General features: G+C 41.1%; 1 long non-coding RNA gene across 1 annotated transcript in view; it reads right to left on the bottom strand.

Moving 5' to 3' along the window:
- The window catches only part of LOC116530859, a 68,972-nt gene continuing 54,669 nt past the window's right edge, over positions 1–14,303 (bottom strand). Inside the window, exon 2 of the long non-coding RNA XR_004260154.1 lies at positions 1–320. This is a non-coding gene — a long non-coding RNA (uncharacterized LOC116530859). The remainder of the gene's footprint in view (positions 321–14,303) is intronic.

Below are 14,303 nucleotides of genomic sequence, written 5' to 3'. Positions count from 1 at the left end.
CTTGAGGTGGCAAGACAGCAAGAAGAGTAAAGGTCGCCCCCCCTCTTTTTTTTCTTTCTCGAGTACAGCTCAGGACTAATTTGAAGACAAGAAACGATTCCAGTGCCTTGTAAATTGCAATCCACATTGCAACTCCTCACAGCCACAGTTCGGCACAGTTAGAAGTCAATTAAGGGAGGCCCAGGATTAAGACATCATGGAGACTGAATTATCTCATGCCAGCAGGAAAGAGTCGTTTCTTCAGTTCAGGTTCATGGTCTTTGGAGCAGAAGTGGTTTTGAAGAGGAAAGAAAATGCAGGCAATTGAGGGCTGTTGCTTCCTACAAAACAAGAAAATCCAACCCAAATATATGGCCAACTTTTTAATATTCCTTAGCTAATGAATTTATTTTTAATACACTTCGGATAGAAACTTCAGACCTGTAGGTTCATTGGGAGCAGCTAAAAATACCAAAACATGGAATAAACCACAACATCCTGCAGTTTACTCCATATGTTTTATTTTCTTTCCCTGTTTATGGGATAAAATAGGTGAAATAAAAGTAAAAGTTTAATTACAAGAAATAAAGTGTCGGCAGTGAAGTTCACAGCCTGTTTCTGTACTTGGAGTCATGTAGTATGTTTCTATGATATGATTGTAGGTTTTTGATTGTGCAATAAAATAATTCCAACAATAAAAACCATTAGTATGCAGGTGTTCTACAATTTTCTCAGGGAGTTTGCAGGAGCTGGCATGCATTTGATAAATGTACTCCCAAACCCCAAGCTCGTAGGCAGAGGCATGTGGCTTCACACGGAAAAGGCTTTTGCACACCTGCAGTAATCAAGCACGAACATAATGGGAGGCAAGGGAATTGATGGGACACACACCCTTCTCTTTTTAGATGAATGTTGAAGTATTAATGAGGCCTCATACATAGAAAGGCAGTATTGTCATTCACTAACTTTGCCCACCCACATGTTTAGTAATTATCACTTTAGAGATTCATGTGTGCCTCTTCAAAGAAACATAAAGGGAACAAGTCACATTATTGCAAAATTAAAAGTCATTCCATGGCCTTTAAAGCAACTTGCCATTATAAAGTGTGGAGATATATTCAGGCAGTTGGTCAACAAACATTTACTGAGCAAGTTCTTATAGTGAGCTCTCGTACTAGGCTGGAAAAATGAAAGGGATGTGAACTTAATATCTAAAGCCTTCCACTGGATTCTCCAAGCCAGCAGAATCCTTTTACAGAAACCTTTTATACATAGCCCACATTTAAGCAGATTGACGCAGAGCTGTCTGCTGGGTGTAGGTGCAGGTGCCCTCAACACAGCTCTGCAGACACTTGCTGCTCCGGCTGTACACAGCCTGAGACCCACCTCTCTAAATTTCAGCAAGTCCAAATCTATACAGTATACATTACATATGTCGTATAATCATTTCACAAGGAAATTATTACACTTTCAGCATTTAAATATCAGAATATTTTCTTTCCTTTCATCTGGTTGGTCAGCCTTGACTTGAACCAACTATCTCTTAGACCCAACAGCACAAGAAATGCATAAAATCACCTACCCATCAGCTCATTTCTTGCAGCATCACTGGAGGGCACCCTCCCACAATAAACAAGAGAGACCTGGAGAGAACATGTCTTCCTTGAGAGCTTGAACAGCCCTTGGGGAGGAGTTAGAAAGATTTGGAAGAGTACAGCCAGGCTCAGTGGCTCATGCCTGTAGTCCCAGCACTTTGGGAGGCTGAGGTGGGTGAATCACCTGAGGTCAGAAGTTTGAGACCAACCTGGCCAACATGGTGAAACCCCATCTCTACTAAAAATACAAAAATTAGCCAGGTGTGGTGGCGCATCCCTGTAGTCCCAGCTACTTGGTAGGCTGAGGCAGGAGAATCACTTGAACCTGGGAGGTGGAGGTTGCAGTGAGCCAAGATCATGCCACTGCACTCCAGCCTGGGCAATAGAGTGAGACTCCGTCTTAAAAAAAAAAAAAAAAAAAAAAAAAAGTTCTCTTATGATTGCATACCATTCCAGCATCAAGAATTTTCCCATGGGAGAATTTTTCTGAGGTCCTAAGTAAACCAGGTGGTCCCCTGTCATAGTTGACAGATGTGATCAGGGCCTTTCTGTTCTCTCCCTAATCTGTCTCATTCCCTCTTTGCCATTACCCCATTATTTTGTCTGTGAAAACTACTGGCAGTCTGAACTCTTCTTCATTGGGAGAAATCTGGGATAGGTGGTCAGTCTATGGGGAGCTGAATTAGGGCAGGGTATCCATCTAAGGCAGCTCTGACTGAAAGATCCAAATAAGCCACTATCTGTACAGATTGCTAATGGTCCAAGCCAGGAAAACTTAATAGCAATGCTAAGTTCCAAGGGACAGAGTCAGTTGCAAATGGGAAATGAAGCCAGAGATCAGGATCTGGGATAAAAGAGGAGCAAAGTAGAATCAGATCAGGAAGAAAGCAAGATGATTCCAGGCCATTGTTCTCTCACTGGCGTGCTTTTGACTTATCTGGTTATTTTAGTTATTTGGTTATTAGATCCAGTGATGGACATAGGCACTGACTGTAAGGTTCAGAGTTGGAGTCAATACTCCCCTTTTCAAAAAACTTTTGGTTCTCATTTTATCTATTATTATTACTGTTATATTTATATAAAAATAATATATTATTAGTAATTTTTGCTTCTTTATGTACTAAGCACCTTTTTTAATATATATTTTTTATTGCACTTTAGGTTCTGGGGTACATATGCAAAACACGAAGGATTGTTGTATAGGTACACATATGGCAATGTGGTTTGCTGCCTCCATCCCCCAATCACCTATATCTGGCATTTCTCCCCACGTTATCCCTCCCCAACCTCCCTACCCTCCGCTGTCCCTCCCCTAGTCCCCCTCAACAGACCCCAGTGTGCGATGCTCCCCTCCCTGTGTCCATGTGTTCTCATTGTTCAACACCCACCTATGAGTGAGAACATGCGGTGTTTGATTTTCTGTTCTTGTGTCAGTTTGCTGAGAATGATGGTTTCCAGATTCATCCATGTCCCTACCAAGGACACGAACTCATCGATTTTTATGGCTGCATAGTACTTTTTTTTCCCACTGAGACAGAGTCTCGCTCTGTTGCCCAGGCTGGAGTGCAGTGGTACAATCTCAGCTCACTGCAATCTCTGCCTCCCAGGTTCAAGTGATTCGTGCCTCAGCCTTCTGGGTAGCTGGGATTACAGGTGTGAGGCACTGTGCCTAATTTTTTTCTTTTCTTTTTTTTTTTTGTATTTTTTAGTAGAGACAGGGCTTAACCATATTGGCCTGGCTGGTCTCAAACTCCTGGCCTCAAGTGGTCCGCCTGCCTAGGCTTCACAAATGCTGAGATTAAAGGCACAAGCCACCGTGTCTAGCCAATGGGCACTTATTTGCCACTCCCTAAGAGTCTAACAGAGAAACAAATTTTAAAATCCAGCTATCTCTGATCCTGAAGACCAAACTTCTTCCCTAGTTAAAAAAAATTTCAGGGAAGGGTAAGGGTAAACAAGATACTATGATATGCCCAAGCTAACCTAAACTTTTCTTCTGAAACTCTTTTACTTTTCAAACTCTGTATTTTCAAACAAAGGAAGGAGAATTTTAGGCATATCAAAAGCATTCATAAAGCAATGTTCTGTCCCCAGTCCTGTGCTAAATGTTGCAGAAGTCACAAAAACTATTTTAAGAAAAGGTAACGTCCTTCAAGGTTTTTACAATCTCAGTAGAAAGACAGAATACCTATATATGAAAGATGTGCAAATGTAGGTGAGTTTTAACTAGATTTTGCTAGGTAACAAACCACCCAAAACTTTATGGCTTAAAATAATCATTTATTCACTTATCCTTTGGTTGGCACTTTGGGTTGGGCTCAGCTTAGACATCTCATCACTACCCTACGTAGTGTCTACTGAGCTTGCTCCTATATCTGGTGCCTCAGCTGGGACAGCTAGCAAGTCTGGGGTGGCTAGATCTTTCTCTTCATTGGAAAAAGCAGGCAGGCTTATTCACAAAGTGTACAAGTTCTACGAGAACAAGTGCAGAGGCTGCAAGGCCTCCAGTGGTCTAGGTTCACGGCTTGAATATTATCACTTCTGCCACATTCTGTTGGTCAAACCAAGTCATGAGTCAGCTATAACTCAAAAAATGGAGAAACCTACTCCCTCTTTTTAATGGGTCAAGCTGTAAAGAATCTGTGGCCATATTTAATTTACTACAGTCATCTGTTAGCTATAAGTATATCTGTTTCTCCTATATGCCAGGTGAATTCACCCCATCGCAAGACTTCCCAAAAGTTTCATCCAATCATATCAACAAACTGAATGTCCAGGATCTCAAGAAGTGCATTTGGTCCAGGTATGGATAAGGATCTTTTGTTATAGCTCCTTGCATGTGGCCCCTCTTAATCCAGAAATCTGTGAACTAAACAGACAAGTTTATCTCCATCCTCTCCTATACCCAATATACAATGGTGAGATGGCAAGAGGATAATCATAATAGACACCCCATTCAAAAAGGCGAAATAGGGAGCACATGGGAGCCATTGGTACAGCAATTCAGGAATACAGTCATGTGCATATGACCATCAGAAATAGCCCTTGTTTACGGATAAAGAGCTTTTCTCATCCTGCTTCCTGCCCTAAGAAATTTTGTCTTAGTCTCTTTTAATGCAAGCTTATACAGCCTCCTTTAATATTTTGTGGGTTTTCTATGTATCAGGGAGTCATCCATTTCAACAGACAAATGGCACACACACATTCTTTTTGATGCAGCATCCTTTCTTCTTTGGGCAGTATATTAGGATGTTGTGAGTTAATGCCTCAAGATCTTTAGAAGTTATTTTGTTGAGCTGAGATAATCTACTAGGAACAACCACAAATCCTTCTGAGGTCTTTACAAGAGTCTTAAAGTAGACTCTTAATTAGATTTCGCAAGAATCTTTTGCAAACTAGAGAGACTGAAATGAAAAACAAGTTTATTTTCTAATTTAGAAAGTCCTGAGCCCTCTATATGTCTTCTATTTTCTACGTGTAAATAAAAGTTATTTCTTTAGTCCATCTCTTTCAGCCCATATATTATTAACAATCTCCTGGAAAGTTTCTAAACTAGATCCACAAGTTTATTAGATAAACGTTCTATCTTCCAAGTGACCACATCCAACAGTTTTCTAATTGTTTTGCTCCAAAACCAGTGCCACATGTTTTAGGTTTTTGTTATGGCACATCCCACTTCTAAGTACCAATTTCTGTCTTAGTTAGCTTTTGCCACCCAGCGAACTACATCAAAAATTCGTGGCTTAAATATTTATTTTCTCATAGTTCTGTGGGTCAACAATTTGTGTTGGGCCCAACCACACACTGACTTGGCTGCTCTGGTTTTAATCACTGCCAAATATGCAACCAGTCAGCAAAAAGACCAACACTGAGCCCCTGATATGGCACATTTCTGGAAAACCTACCAAGAAAATAAATAGGTAAGAGGGTCATGGGCTTATGCTCATGAAATTTACCGGACTTGCATGGTCCTCATCTCACCAAAGCAGCTGGCTTGGTAGAATGTAGAAGGGCCTTTGAAGACTTGGTGATGGTGCCAGCTGGGGTGCCTACACTTTGCAGGGTGAGTGTGATATCCTCCAGGATGCAGTGGAGGTTCCAATTTAATGTTTAATACATTGTATCGTTTTCCACATGGATAGGATTCAGAACCTAAGAATCAAGGGATGGAAATAGAATGGCTCCTCTCCTATTTCTCCTAATCAGCCACTAGTGAAATGCCTGCATCCTATCCTCACAACTTTGGGCTCTGCTGAATTAGTTTTGTTGTTATAAAGAAATGCTTCCAGGGGCTCACAGAAGAAAATGGTTTCATTAAACCAGAAGCTGAGAGAGACATGCAGACACATGAAGTCTTCATGCCAGAAAACCAAGAGTCAAAGAAAGAGTTGCTGCATCAGTTGGAGTGATTAATTCTGTCAAGGGGAATTGGTTTACCACTTGAGAGTTTTTTTACTCCATTCTAAAATTCAACACAATTCTTAACTCTGTCTCTACCCACAGTGATCTGTCAAACTCTACAAGTTTAAGGAACTCCACAGTGCCACAAAATTGCCTTCACTTCAGACTCCAGTCACACGTACTGGTTCCCCAGGTTACCCGCACATCCATCCAACTTAGCTGCAAAGTCACAGGTTCCCATAGCCCCCCTCCTAGGTTTCATAATTTGCTAAAACAACTCACAGAACTCAGAAAAATGTTATGATTATAGTTTATTATAAGACATACAAATGAACAACTAGCTGAGGTACAGAGAGTGAGGTCTGAAAGGGTCCCAAATGCGGGAATCTCTATCCCTCAAAGTTGGAGTGTGCCATCCTCCTTTTACATGGATGTGTTTGCCGACCCAGAATCTCCCAGAACACTGTCATTGAGGGGTTCTTATGGAGGTTTCATTATGTAGGCAGAATTGATTAAATCATTGGCCATTGATGATCTCTGTCTATAAGCCCTCTGCCCTCCGTCCCCAGAGGTTGGGGGTGGGCTGAAAGTTCCAACCCTCTAATCACATGGTTGGTTCATCTGGCAATCAACCCCCATCCTGCAGCTATCCAAGAACCCTCCAAGAGGGGTCACCACATGAGAACAAAAGATGTTCCTTTCACCTTTATCACTCAGGAAATTTCAAGGGTTTCAGGAGCTCTGTGCCAGAAACTGAAGACAAAGCCCAAATTCTTTTCTTATTATACCACATTACTGCACAATGAGGATAGAGGCCTTTTAATACTCCCATGCTTTTGATAAAAGTAAATACAAAACTACAATAACCCAGTATAGGTGAAGCTGCTGATAGCACAGACCTTTAGGAGTGAAGGCTTAGGTCCCCTTCCCACCACCAGGCTAGGAACTGTGATGAGCTGAGGTGTTTGCTTGAGCAAAGGGATATGGAATGGCTTCTGAAGAAGGAAGTTCTAAATACCAGCTAAGACCATGTGACTACTTGCAGAAAAAAGGACAGTCATACTTACAAGTATTTCTTTCATACGTTGATTAAACATATTTTTTTCTTTCTTCTCCTCTCTGATTCCCCTACTATCTGATGTAAGATGTGTCCATAGTTGCTTACATTATATCAACATTTAAGTTACAAGATATCAAGGGGTGCATATGATTGAGCTAGAGGAGGAATAAACATTCCCCAGTGAGTAAATTGACACATGAAAACTCCAATCCTCTTTTGGGGAGTGAGTTAGAGTGTTTTTAATTGTATCACATTAAGCAGAAGCAAGATTTTCATCTTTATTTTGAAGTTAAACATGGTTAGAAGACGTGTATACAGATGCTAAGTTATCAAGGTGTTGACTGTATTGCATTGTTTTATCATCAATGTGTTTAACCTTGGAAGTAGTTTTGCTAGAATCCCCTCCCCTATATAATTCCAGGCCAGAGTTAACCAAGGAGATGAAAAAGAAGCAGTGTCTGTGACTCTCAATGCTTTTCACACTAGATGAGGCGACAGACTGATTAGGGGTGCCAAGAGTGTCCTAGCTCATCCTCACTCTCCTCTGCCTTGGTCCAGATCTCCTTGGCTGGTGCCCAATGCTCAAGCCACTGCTGACCACAGCAGCCCCGCATCCACCACTAGAAGCTTGACGGCAGAACCATGGAGACAGGAGCTACCCAGGGGCAACAGCTTCCTGATTATTGTTCCCCTGTGGCAGCTGATGTCCTGGCTTCTCAGAATTCCTCCTCAGGCTGTGAGGTATCACCATGCTTCAGGATGGACAGGTAGTGACTCTTCTCGGATCCTCAGCTCCTCCCCTGAGATTCCACATCTGCAGTTCCTTCCACAGTTGTGTAAGGTCTAATATACTATAATAAACCCCTTATCCCTTCTTACCCTTAATGGCTCTGCTCCCCTGACTGAATCCCAACTGAGTCAAAGTATGTGAAAATATGACATCATAGAACAAGCCCCTGAAGAAAAATTTTTAAATGGAGGTGCATTTGAAGACGTAGTAGTTACCCCACTCCAGATTTTCTTTTTTTCCATGTAGGCGATGGTCCACTAGCAAAACCCTCCTAGCTTCTCTCCATCCACAGTATCCTCCTCAATTGATGAGTCTGGGATGTGGAAGTGGGTCTGCATAGCTCTGTCACTTTTTCCTTCTCTTGGAAGGGAGCTGCCTGCTCACCAAAAATACACACTCCACTCAAGGTTTGGCAGGCGTGGGTTCTTGCTGGGGGCAGCTCTGCCTGCAAAGGGATGACCATGCCTTTCTGATTCTGGATTATACATTTCACATCTCACTTGCCACTTTCTGCAGCATCAGTTATATCAGAATAAAGATCATCTTTTGACCTTCATCTGTCCTACTTCTGTGGATTTCTCAAATGCGCCAGAACTCAGATGGGGAAAAGTGTTCATCCTGGGGCTCCTCTGAATCCCGGAAGGGGTTACTCAAGGGAAACTGCTAAAGAAAACTTTCCACCAGTTCGTGAAGGATGTAATTGGGATGAGATAAAAGAGATAGGAGAAGGAAGCCAAAGAAAATAGCCTGCGCAAAGAAAGGAAGCTGTAGGTAGAGAAGGAAAAGTAACCTGAGGAATATAACAGTTTTTTAAACAAATAAAAAATAATGGGCTGGGCACGGTGGTTCATGCCTATAATCCCAGCACTTTGGGAGGCCAAAGCAGGCAAATCACTTGAGGTCAGGAGTTTGAGACTAGCTTAGTCAACATGGCGAAACCCGCCTCTACTGAAAACACAAAAATTAGCCAGGCATGGTGGTGCACGCCTGTAGTCCCGGCTACTCAGGAGGCTGAGACAGCAGAATTGCTTGAACGCCAGAGGTGGAGGTTGCAGTGAGCAAGATGGCACCACTGCATCCCAGCCTGGGTGAGAGAGACTCCACCTCAAAAAAAAAAAAAAAAAAGGAAAAAGAAATGAAGAAAGAAGTTTGATGAGGTACAAGATAGCAAGGCAGCTACTGAGGGGCTTTGAAGACTAAATTTAAGTTTTTATTAAGTTTTAATTCTGCTCCAATTATTCTACTTCCTCCTAATATTAAATTTTATGATCAGCTTCACTACCAGTTTAATGAAATATGCAATCAGCACTTTTATAGATCTCTTTCGTTACTAATATATGCTTCACACTATCTAAATCAGAAAACTGACCTGTCAATAGTAACAATAGCCTGGGCTCTTACTGGTCTCTCTCCCAGCATCTGACTTGAACTTTCCTTGGAATATATTTTTCAGTCTTACATTAAAAATATTTCTCAGGAGCAGAATCCCTTTTTGATGCTATGAAATTTATTTCAGGGTACTTTACTAAGAAAGACAATGAGAGAGAGAAAGATGGGTTGATAGAAACACTTTACCCTGGCTCAGTCTGTCAGGAATTTGAGCGATGAATTGTATCTCCATGTCTGAGATCATCTGGGTGTTATGAATCCCACTGTTGGAAAATATACCAATATTTCCCTTTGGCCCCCATTCTATCCTTCCCCTCCCCATCCTCACATTTCAAATTCATTTGTTTCTGTTCCAGGCCTAATGAGACTGTGATCAATGTGTCTCGAGTTGACCCTGCCTTCAAGTCTTCAATCATACCTTCCCTGTCTAATCCACTACACTCTGCTCTTTGTCAACTGATGGATTTATTTAGTTAAGAAAACTAAAAATACAATCACACCTCAACTCCACAAACAGGACTCTGGTTTGATTTTCTTCATTTTATGAAATCCAGCCAACCGCAGACACTAAACTACGCCTTTAAAGAATCTGTGTGTGAAATAATGATATTTTCTTCATTTGTGAGGGCATTTTAAAGTCTGCTTCTTTCTGCTCAAGACACTTCCTGGGTAGTGTCCTCTGCTGCATTGCTTCCTGAGGCCAAGCTTGTGAGGTCCGGTCTCACAACCTCCATTCATAAGCAGCTTTCTGCATGAGTTGGGTTTTCACAGTCCCCCTCTCCTCACTAACTGGGGGCTCAGTGCACAGCCCGCATCTGCCAAGGAGATGCTGAGATGGACCCAGCATCCTGGACTTGCACAGCAAGCTGCCCACAAATAATTCTGATGGCTGAGGACAGGGTAGGAATGCCATGACTTCAATCCTAAAACTCTTTCAGGCTGCCCTTGCTGTTCTTGTAATTGAATCAATTTCAATTGCAATTAGGCAATCCTAAGTGAACTTTATGTTTGCACACTATTGGATAATTTGGACAAAATGCTTTTACATATCCTATCCCACTTGTTACTTTCAACTTTTCTAAAGGTCAACCATTTTTAACTCCCTTTTTAGAGATAACGTACCTGATCTTCTGACACTTTAGTTAGCATGACAGCTGAGTGAATACACCAGGCCAGCTTCATGTTCCTTTTTCCTGTGCCAATTTTCTCACCCTCCACTGCTAAAATCTATGTCTTCATCCTGACACAATGACATCTCCACCCCCACTGTCTCTTGCTACTTCTACCCTTTACTCTTTCCTCTCTGGGTTCCAAAGCTCTCTGTCACATCCTACCATACTCCAGCTGCAGATGCTTGTCAGGTCCTAAATATTTTCGATGGATATCTGGGACTCTAAACCCCACCAAGGCATGACATGGAAATGAGCCTCCATGCCTGGATTCATCCCTACACTTTAACAAACTGAAATACTGGAAGATCATGGCATATGAGGAGGAAGGGGAGAGGAGCAGAATATGATTGTCTCTCTCTTCTCCCCTTCATCTTAGTCTGCCTTTTTCTTAACGTTTTTTGTCTTTTCCCTCATTCTATGGTAGAAAAATTCATTTTAACCTAAATTTTTCCTAAATGGGATTAAGGGAACACACCAGGATTTCTTCCACTCTTCATTCCTTTGCCTAATATCTTTCTTTTGTTCTTACATCTTTGCAATAACTTTTTTTTTTTTTGAGGCGGAGTTTCACTCTCATTGACCAGGCTGGAGTGCAATGACACAATCTCAGCTCACTGCAACCTCTACCTCCCAGGGTCAAGCCATTTTCCTGCCTCAGCCTCCCAAGTAGCTAAGATTACAGGCATGTGCCACCACACCTGGCTAATTTTATATTTTTAGTAGAGATGAGGTTTCTCCATGTTGGTCAGGCTGGTTTCAAATTCCTGACCTCAGGTGATCCACGCACCTTGGCCTCCCAAAGTGCTGGGATTACAAGCGTGAGCCACTGTGCCTCGCCACATCTTTTCAATAACTTATACCCACACACCTATAGTATCCATCACCAAGATGATCCCAGGTACCTTGAGACATCAACTTTCCCAGGTGACCTGGCTTCAAGTCTACTTTCTAAGAGTGGCCTGCAACTCATGGAGAGAAAATATAATTTTCACCTTACTAATCCAGTGTAAATTGTATTCACCAAAGTAACAGATCTCAATAAAATGTATATTCTTTTTTTTTTTTGTAATTTGTGTGCTCGCTGCTTTGATTAACAATCATTTACATTTGGAAAAGAATCAAGTAAAGCATAATTGAATTCTGATACCACTTGGGAAAGACGGTCATAGATGTGAGAATGTTAAGATGGTACCAGGGACACAAGGAAAATCATTTGCGTAGCTAGCACACCATATATTTTACCTGCAGATTCCTGGACTAGGTTCATAAAACACTCTCAGATCATGTCATGTACATTTTTCATAAGAGTTGAAACTCTGCTTTCATCTGAGCATACTTCTGGGGACACAACTCTGTGAGAAATTGCTGTCTTATAGTTGTCTCCGTCCTCAATCAGGAGGAGATTTAATGACAAGAAGGACATAGAGACATGATAAGAAAAGTGGAGTTCTTTGCTCCTTAAAAAATCTGTAATGCCTTTTTTAATGCAACTGCAATTAGCCAAAGAGAAAGGTGTGGGACTATCTCATCCCATTCTCCAAAAATCACCAATAGCACTTATGACATACAAATGATGCGTGATATCATTCCACATATTTTTGCACATTCCTTGGTTTATTCCCTTCACAGCCCTGTGAGGCAGTCAGAAAGTGCATTGTTTTTGCAAGTGGGAAAGCACAGGGAGGGTAAGTTGCTTGCCAAGGTTGACACAGCTAGTTAGTGATGGCGTTTGATCGGAACCCAAATTTGTTGAACATCCATCCAGGACATCCAGCAGCACATCAATCTATTATGCTAGTTCCATACTGGCCATAAGCCTCCAGGCATTCCTGGAATCCATGAAAATTATATTTTTTATAGAGACCCATCTGATTAATTGTGCTCTGTGTCCAAGCCAAAGAATGCCATATTTAATTTAGAAAAATGGAGGTTTAAATGTAAATGCATCCAACATCTTGCATGCAAGCCTCCTGCCTTGAATTTGTTATAGCACCTCTCTGTCAAAGAGCTCAGGAAAGTTTGCAGTCTCTTGCTAATCCTCCCAACATGCCCGTGAAAGGCCCAGTGGGCAGTTTTAATTATGGCTGGTTTACAAATAGAAAAACTGAGAGACACAGATGGTGAAAAATGAAGCTGAGTAAGGGATTTCCCCAGAACCACTGGCATATCAGACCCAGGCCACTCATTGCCAGGCCTGCATAATCTCTACTTGGCCACATTTTCTGGGTAAGAGACCTCAAATGGCAGATGAGCATTAAAGACTCCAGTGTTTCAACTGCAATACGCGCATACTTTGAGAGGCGGTAAAACAACAAGTTCAGAGGGTGTGGTTGTTGTGAGGAGTCAATGATGCATATGGACAGTGATTGGTATCAGGTAGCTGGCAGGTAATGTGGGCACAAGAAAGGTAACAGAGAAATTAGTCTCTGCCTTGAAAAAAATGAAGTTGCTGATCTGGATGCTCAATAAATATTTTTGGAAGAAAGGAAGGAAAAAAAAGCAAGTGAGGGAAGAAGTCTTTTAAAATAGAAATCTGGGTTCATGTCCTTTTCATGTGACTCGCTGGAGTTTCATTAAATGGTTTTATCTTCTGTAACATGGTGGTTTTGGTGATGTAAATATCATTCACAAAACATATTTTGGACATAATATTTCTTAACCCTACCCTTGTAAGGGTCAACTCCCACCTCACTGTGAGGTCTTCTTTGCTTGAGTTACCAATAGTTACCCCAACCTAACCAATAAATTTAATGCAGACACGTCCTATTATGGGCTGTTTTAACTTTAGTGTAAAAGAAGGATAAGCCTTTTCTAAAGTAACTAAACATAGTTGACTGTATTGCAATAATTTGTGAGGTGCTCGTCATAAAACCAATCCTTTTCTTTTTTAATCTTTTTCTTGATTATCTCCAAAAATAAATCATATCGCTTCCCTATGTGCCAGCTGCAGGCAGATGTAGGTAGGGTGTACAATTAAGACTTTGAAAACTTTGCTTAGCAAATTGAAGGAAATATGTTAGAAAAATGCATGTAACTCACTGGCTATTTGGCTTTCTTTTGGCTAAATTTAATCTTCTACCCCTCAATTTCCAACACAGAGCCCCCTGACACTCAGGTAGCCTTGAAATGGTTTCCTGTCTTCTGGTTTGTCAGATTAAGTGGCTCTGCTCAATAGGATATTATTAACTATGCCTATGTTAAAAAGTAATAAGCAAAAAAAAAAAAATGCTTGATTGCCTAGGAGAGATTGTTACATATGAAAAAATTGAATTCCTTTTAAGCTTGCCCAGGTAACGTATACAACTATTCTTTCAATGTTTAATCCCATTATTTAATGTGAGGAAATAAATAAATAAAATTGGGCTGACAGAGTGGCAATATAATATCCTTTAATCTGCAGTACACAGTGCATTTAAAAATAATAATTTTGAAAAGAGCATTTGAAAACATTTGATCTTAAAAATGCATATTTTGCTTATTCTAGTGTTTGTTGATTTGAAGGCTTTGAGGTCAGCCCAGTAAATATTCAGTTTGCTTGGCACAAACTGTGCAGGAATCTAATAGAAAGCAATATTGTTGAAAATGGATATCAATTGAAAACAGAGAGCAGTGTCAACTATTCCCCACTGGGAACAGACAACAATAAAACCAGTCAAGCATTACACAGCCGAGCCTGCCAAATGTCATTAGAGTGGAGAAAAAAGGAAAGGAACATGGTAGGGAACGAAGCACTTTGCTTTATTTTTTCCTCCAATTTAAAAAGACAGACACACTCTGTCTCTCTCTCTCACATACACACACACACACACACACACACACACACACACACACACACAACAGTGAGTGATAGGGAGAGAACATTCAGAGAATAAGGACAATAATATCTACAACCGTCCAAACCAGTGTCACTCTGCTCC

Source organism: Sapajus apella, unplaced genomic scaffold, assembly GCF_009761245.1.
Source record: "Sapajus apella isolate SASKATOON/1434 unplaced genomic scaffold, GSC_monkey_1.0 scaffold3, whole genome shotgun sequence".
Classification (NCBI taxonomy): Eukaryota; Metazoa; Chordata; class Mammalia; order Primates; family Cebidae; genus Sapajus; species Sapajus apella.
Note: the sequence above shows the minus strand (reverse complement) of the source record. Positions and strands in the feature narration are given on the sequence as shown.